This window comes from Hemiscyllium ocellatum, chromosome 9, assembly GCF_020745735.1.
Source record: "Hemiscyllium ocellatum isolate sHemOce1 chromosome 9, sHemOce1.pat.X.cur, whole genome shotgun sequence".
Taxonomy (NCBI): Eukaryota; Metazoa; Chordata; class Chondrichthyes; order Orectolobiformes; family Hemiscylliidae; genus Hemiscyllium; species Hemiscyllium ocellatum.
Genome location: NC_083409.1, coordinates 852,406 through 860,186, shown reverse-complemented (window position 1 = coordinate 860,186; position 7,781 = coordinate 852,406). Strand labels below are relative to the sequence as shown.

The following is a 7,781-nucleotide window of genomic DNA, read 5'->3' as shown; positions in this document are numbered from 1 at the left end:
GAATGGAGAGAGAGAACAGTTGAACACGTGGCTACAGGGATGGTGCATGGGGGAGGGTTTTTGACTGTTGGATAGTTAGGGCTGTTTCTGGGGTAGGTGATAAATCTATAAGCCGGATGATCTACACCTGAACCTGAGGGGTACCAATATCCTGGGTGGTGGGGAATCGCTAAGGATATTGGGATGGGTTTCAATTAATCGAGCAGGGGGATGGGAACCAAAATTGTAGTTCAAGTATAGAAAAGGTTGAGAGTAGGGAGGTCCAAAATCAAGTTTCAGGGATGCAAGATGGCACCAGCAAGCAAGAATTTGGTTTGGAGTCTGTCAACTTCAATGCCAGGAGCTTCCAGAATAAGTTGGATGAACTTGCAGCATGGGTTGGTAACTGGAAACTCGATGTTGTGGACATTTTATGAACATGAATAGGACAGGGACAGGAATAGTTGTTGCAGATTCCAGGATTTAGATGTTTCAGTGAGAACAGAGAAGAAGGTAAAACGGGGGGAGGTGTGACTTTGTTGGTCAAGGACAGTATTACAGTTGCAGAAAGGATGTTTGGGGAGTCGTCAACTGTGGTAATATGGGCTGAAGTGAGAAACTTGAAAGGAGAGGTCACCCTATTGGGAGTTTTCTACAGGCCTCCGAATAGTTCTAGAGATGTAGATGACAGGATAGCAAAGATGATTTTCTTTAGGAGTGAGAGAGACAAGGTAGTTGTCATGGGGGACTTCAAATTTCCCAATATTGACAGAATACACTATCTTTGAAAATGTGTTGCTGGTTAAAGCACAGCAGGTCAGGTAGCAGCCAAGGAATAGGAAATTCGACGTTTCGGGCATAAGCCCTTCATCAGGAATGAGGAGAGGGTGCCAGGCAGGCTAAGATAAAAGGTAGGGAGGAGGGACTTGGGGGAGGGGCGATGGAGATGTGATAGGTGGAAAGAGGTCAAGGTGAGGGTGATAGGCCGGAGTGGGGTGGGGGCGGAGAGGTTAGGAAGAAGATTGCAGGTTAGGAGGGCGGTGCTGAGTTGAGGGAACCGACTGAGACAAGGCGGGGGGAGGGGAAATGAGGAAACTGGAGAAATCTGAGTTCATCACTTGTGGGTGGAGGGTTCCCAGGCGGAAGATGAGGCGTTCTTCCTCCAACCGTCGTGTTGTTATGTTTTGCCGGTGGAGGAGTCCAAGGACCTGCATGTCCTCGGTGAAGTGGGAGGGAGAGTTAAAGTGTTGAGCCACGGGGTGGTTGGGTTGGTGGGTCTGGGCGTCCCTGAGGTGTTCTCTGAAGCGTTCCGCAAGTAAGCGGCCCGTCTCCCCAATGTAGAGGAGTTTCCGCAAGTAAGCGGCCCGTCTCCGCCGCATCCCAATTCCTTCATCTCCACCGCAGTAAAAACTCCATCCCATATTCCCAATTCCTTCGTCTCCGCCGCATCTGCTCCCAGGAGGACCAGTTCCAACACCGCACAGCCCAGATGGCCACCTTCTTCAAGGACCGCAGATTCCCCCCAAACGTGATCGACGATGCCCTCCATCGCATCTCCTCCACTTCCCGCTCCTCCGCCCTTGAGCCCCGCCCCTCCAACTGCCACCAAGACAGAACCCCAGTGGTTCTCACCTACCACCCCACCAACCTCTGTATACAGCGTATCATACGCCGTCATTTCCGCCACCTCCAAACGGACCCCACCACCAGGGATATATTTCCCTCCCCTCCCATATCAGCGTTCCGCAAAGACCACTCCCTTCGTGACTCCCTCGTCAGGTCAACACCCCCCACCAACCCAACCTCCACTCCCAGCACCTTCCCCTGCACCCGCCTGAAATGTAAAACTTGCGCCCACACCTCCTCCCTCACTTCCCTCCAAGGCCCCAAGGGATCCTTCCATATCCGCCACAAGTTCACCTGTACCTCCACACACATCATCTATTGCATCCACTGCACCCGATGTGGCCTCCTCTACATTAGGGAGACAGGCTGCTTACTTACGGAACGCTTCAGAGAACACCTCAGGGAAGCCCGGACCAACCAACCCAACCACCCCGTGGCTCAACACTTTAACTCTCCCTCCCTCTCCACCGAGGACATGGAGGTCCTTGGACTCCTCCACCAGCAAAACATAACAACACGACGGTTTGAGGAAGAACGCCTCATCTTCCGCCTGGGAACCCTCCACCCACAAGTGATGAACTCAGATTTCTCCAGTTTCCTCATTTCCCCTCCCCCCCACCTTGTCTCAGTCGGTTCCCTCAACTCAGCACCGCCCTCCTAACCTGCAATCTTCTTCCTGATCTCTCCGCCCCCACCCCACTCCGGCCTATCACCCTCACCTTGACCTCCTTCCACCTATCACATCTCCATCGCCCCTCCCCCAAGTCCCTCCTCCCTACCTTTTATCTTAGCCTGCCTGGCACCCTCTCCTCATTCCTGATGAAGGGCTTATGCCCGAAACGTCGAATTTCCTAATCCTTGGATGCTGCCTGACCTGCTGTGCTTTAACCAGCAACACATTTTCAACTGTGATCTCCAGCATCTGCAGACCTCATTTTTTACCCGAAGAATAAACTATATTACGAGTACTACAGATGAATAAATTTTTGTCCAGCGTGTGCAGGAGGGGTTCCTGACACAATTTGTATACAGGCCAACAAGGGGCGAGGCCACATTCGATTTGATACTGGGTAATGAGTCCGGCGAGTTGTTAGACATGGAAGTAGGAGAGCACTTTGGTGATAGAGATCACAATTCTGTTATGTTTACTATTGTGATAGAAATAGATAGGTGTGTACCACTGGGCAAGTTTTACAGCTGGAGCAAAGACATTTATGACGCGATTACGCAGGATTTAGGAAGCATAGCATGGAGAAGGAAACTGCAGTGGACAGGCACATTATAAATGTGGAGCTTGTGCAAGGAAAAGCTACTGTGTGTCTTAGATAAGTATGTACCTGTCAGGCAGGGATACATCTGTAGAGCGTGGGAGCCGTGATGAGCATTCTTCCAAGAATGGTTACGGCCAGCACGAGGGGGCATAGCTTTAAATTGAGGGGTGATAGTTATAGGAAAGATATCAGAGGCAGTTTCTTTACTCTGAGATTAGTAAGGGGATGGAATGCTTTGCCTGCAGTGGTAGTAGAATCCCTAACTTTGATTACATTTAAGTCGTAATTGGACAAGCATATGGACGTACATGGAATAATGTACGTAAGATGGGCTTCTGATTGGTATTACAAAACAGTACATGGCTTGGAAAGGGTGGAGACAGGAAATTGTTTCCATTAGGCGAGGAGACTAGGACCCGTGGACACAGCCTTACAATAAGAGTGGGCAAACTCAGAACAAAAATGCGGAGATATTTCTCAAGCCAGAGAGTGGTGGGCCTATGGAATTCATTGCCGCAGAGTGCTGTGAAGGCCAGGACGCCTCTCCAAGGCAGAGATTGATAAATTCTTGATGTCACAAGGAATTTTGAGCTACGGGGAGAATGCGGGTAAGTGGAGTTGAAATGCCTAACAGTCATGATTGAATGGTGGGGTGGACTCGATGGGCCGAATGGCCTTAGTTCCACTCCTATGTCTTATGGACTCATGGTATGACAGGTCGGGATTGCACTGCACTGTAATGTTCTTTGTTCTATGGTCTAACTCCCTTTGCTTCTGTTCAAGGTTGTACTTGTGTTCTGTTCACTGTTTCATTGTGCATTATCTGAATGACATTTTTACCAACGCCCATTTTCCCAAACGTGCAATGCGGCCTTTATCTTTCCACAACAGCTCCCTCATGGTGAAATATAAGGAGTTGCAGGTTATTCATTCAATGATGTAATCCTAAGGTCTTCCAATACCTCTTCTGCATGTGGGTGTTCTCACAACAAGGGTTACTCACCCATCACTGGGCAGCTAAATTTCAAATGTTTCATTATTTTCTACAAATCTCTTGACTGTCCTCCCTCTATCGATCACTTTCATGTCCTCCAGCCCACTCCAGAGCAGACTGAGATGGTCAATAATATGTCAACCCAGCCAGCGGACATGCATCCCGAGATTATGTTTTAAAGTAGGGGACGAAACCTTACAGGGATTCGGCTGTGTGCTTCCATTCCTTATGTAGAGACAGGAATGTGCTGGAATCCAAATTAAACCGGTCAGAGGCTGGAAGAGCACAGCTAGCCAGTCTGCCTCAGAGGTGGAGAAATCGACGGATTGCAGATCCCAAATATTCATTATTGGGGCAGTCTTCGAAGGACAGCCTCTTACGAGTTTACCCCTCTGCTTATGTAAACAGAATTGGGTTTTAAAGCTAGTAGTGAAGAAAGAAGAGGCCAAACGGTTCAATTCCTCATTTTATTTAAGTTGTGCTGTCCTGAGGCCTTAGTCACTCTCAAAAGATGTGTCTGTATAGTTCGCTCTATGGGTCAAAATGAGATTCAGTTCTTCCCCAGGTCATGAACAAATGTGACGGTATCTGACTTCAGTCTCATTCACTTGTTCATTTGAAATTAAAACTTTGCAGGGCAAGTCTCATTGAGATGAACACTTCAGACGTCAGTCTGTGGGCCAAGTAGTGGTAACTGGAAAGGAGATTGGATGGATGTTTGATGACTGGCACTGACATAATGTATTATTCTGTGCTATAAAAGCACAGTGTCACGAACATTCTTTTTTGATAGAAATTTCTCATCGCAGGAAAAGAAATCTATGCTGTTAAGAGAAGACGCAATTGCACATGCCGTCCTTCCTGGTCGACTAGTGTTTACGATGCAGCGCAATCACCGCTATGGTTTGGGTTAATTTCTTGGTCAGAGAATCAGGATTTATTGTGCCTGGTAAGGGCAACAACAAAAATAGAGCATCTTTGACAGGAATCACATTACAAACGCGTCCGCATGTGTCTTGCAATATTGTACAGGGCCGTAATTTGGCTCACTGGTTATTACTGCTGCCTCACAGCGCTAGAGATATGATTTGCCTGCAACTGGGTTGACTGTCAGTAAGGTGCCTACTTCAGGAGCAAACGAAGTGACACCAGGTAAAACTGAGTTGTGTCCGTATGGAAGGTTTCCAGGCGATGTGTATTTGGTGAGAGTAAACAGGAGGGAAATTCCTTCATTCGGATGGATCTACATCAAGACTATAGAACTTCAAAACCATCGATGAATGATAAAGAGAAATTTGGAACCCGTTTTCCTTTTCCTTCTACAGCTATATAATTCGAAAATGATTACTTTTTCGCTGGAAAAAATATTCAGAAGCTGATTCTAATGTATTTGTGAAGACACGTGCAGACACACAAGGAATGAATTTCACTGCAACAGGGAGTCTGGGCCGCCATGGTGGGTACGCATTACATGCACACTCTCTAATTGGTGAACGGTAATTGGAAAGAAACCTCATAACACCTGCAACTGAGTACGACTGTGTATAGAATGAGCTGATTGTGAGGAAAGGTTTATCAGCTTTTCCACGTGAACTTCTATAAATTGCAAAAGAACTGAACTGTTTGTCTTTGCTCAGCATGAAAGGGAAGCCAGTTAGCTCAGTCCAATGTATAAATGGTTTATGACATAAAGTGATGCCAACAGTGTGGGATTAATTCTCGCAATATCTCAGCATACCCTAAGGATCATGATTTTCCAACTCAGTTAATACTTTAGACGATGGCCATAATAAAAGTGAAACTATACTACCGTGAGTGAGAGCTGACCTGCCGAAGTAATGCACCATTTTCCTTTCATGTGTTGCATTGGAACATTTGGCTGCAATCACAGAGAGGGGAGTGAGTCCATTTGCTGTTCACTCAGCTCTCCCAAAAATATGCAGTAACAAATCACGAAAAATATTCCTGCTGCAATTCTGTAATCTTCACAGGAATACTTAATAACATCGTTACCATTTCCATTCCAGTTTTTGCGGTAACAGTCAAAATGTCCAATGAGATAAATCTAAAACTTTGTGAATTGTTTTAATGACCTGTGCGAGCTTGCACCAAAATAAGTAATATGAAACGAGCAAAACATTCTTTCCAAAATTTGACACAGCGCAGGATCAGTGGTATGAAAACGTAATTTTTGCAAAAATCGCCTCTATATCTCTATTGAGCAATCGATATTCTCTCAGGGAGTATTTATGGCTGGTCCTAAGTAACTGAGGTATTTCCCAGGGACCGAACACTCCAAAAAATCATATTTCTTGAGAAAAAATGTTGTTTTACTCCACGTTCTCAACGTTCTTTTGCAACTTTTAAATATATATGCACACACATTCATGCATGCGCACATACATTTATGTGTGTGTGTGTGTGTGTGTGTGTGTGTGTGTGTGTGTATGTATGTGTGTGTATGTGTGTATGTATATATATATATATAATATGCGCATAAATGTGTGTGTGAATTCAGGACATTAGTAATGGATAGTCGGCCAATTGAATGTTCTTCCTAAGAACGTGAGAGCTTAGAGATTGCAATAATGCCCCTGAAATGCGGTGAAAATGTGGCAAAGACAAATGTGGTGAAAGTCGGCTTTATTGAATGCTGCGTACGTTTTCCGTGGTGTCCTGCGTTGGTCACCAGAAATGTTATGTCGCCACTTTAGTGGGGTTTCCCTTGATCGGCTTCACGTCGTCAGAGAATTCGGTTCACTGATACTTCACCAACTTTCTTTGGCATTTTCATATGACACATCGACCTACACTGCACACAACGACAACAATATTCAGCATACTGCACCCACGAACACGTGGCATGGTTTATATAAACAGTGAAGACTGAATAATATTGTGCAAGGGCAAAGTCAATTTCAGTTTTATTGGTAAAATCGCAAGAATCCAGAGTAAGATTCAAAATGTCAGAAATTCACGTTCATTACCTTAACCAGAATTCCAGCCCAGCAAAGGGGAAATCTACCCTGAATCCCCTGAATCCATGCAATTGCTTGCTCCATGTGTCAACTTTGAAACCTATGTGAAGGAACATTCAGCCTGAAGGAGAACTTGTGAGAACCCTCCGCTGTCTGATCTAAAGCTGAAACAAGAGCTGTCTATTCCAGTTGGGAGGGATGGGATGTGGAGGTGAGACCAAAATATTACTTGGCGTTTAATTCATATTGTTCTTATTCTGATTGTTTAAAAACCTGGGCCAGAAATTGCACAGACACAAAGGAACCCATTGCTAACACCGATCCTGCCCGCTCCGTGATTCTTTATCATCATGGCTGACACAACAATTTTGTGTCTTTTTCCAGCCTATCCGCATCACCGTGTTGCCGACTGGTTTACAGATGTTTATTAATCTCTGATCATGAATAGACAACGAAAATTTAAGCCTGCGAGAGGGGAATGTTCTGTTTCGCGACAGTTGGGTTTCTGCACGAATAATGTTTGTTTTGGGAGACGAGTCTGCTCTCATCACCTATCAAACCGTAAACTGAAACTCGACTCTGATGGGAATTGAACCCACAACCTTTGAATCACAACTTCAGCAGAGATACAGAAGTCCAACACGCTATCCATTGCGCCACAGAGCCATAACAGCAACCTCCGTTTCGCAGACAAATTTGCCTTTGACCCATTGCGTTCAGGACACCCATCTCGCGTCAGTTTGTCCTCGTCACACTTTTCAGTACCTGTTCCTTATCCACGTGTGCTCTGGTTCTTCAAGTGTTCGGCTACAGACTGCTGGAACGTTGTCATGACACTTAGCTTTACCACATGCTCAGATAACGATTTACAGATAAGCAACACTCTACTGGAGAAAGCATTCTCCCAAAATCTCCTCAAAATATCTTGGCTCT

The 7,781-nt window shown here is 45.7% G+C and overlaps 1 non-coding gene across 1 annotated transcript; it reads right to left on the bottom strand.

The window, feature by feature from the left end:
• Positions 1 to 7,422: 7,422 nt before the first annotated feature.
• Positions 7,423 to 7,514, bottom strand: trnar-ucu (transfer RNA arginine (anticodon UCU)). Its single transcript is given in 2 exon segments — positions 7,423 to 7,458; positions 7,478 to 7,514. It is a non-coding gene; the product is annotated as a tRNA-Arg (tRNA).
• Positions 7,515 to 7,781: the final 267 nt, after the last annotated feature.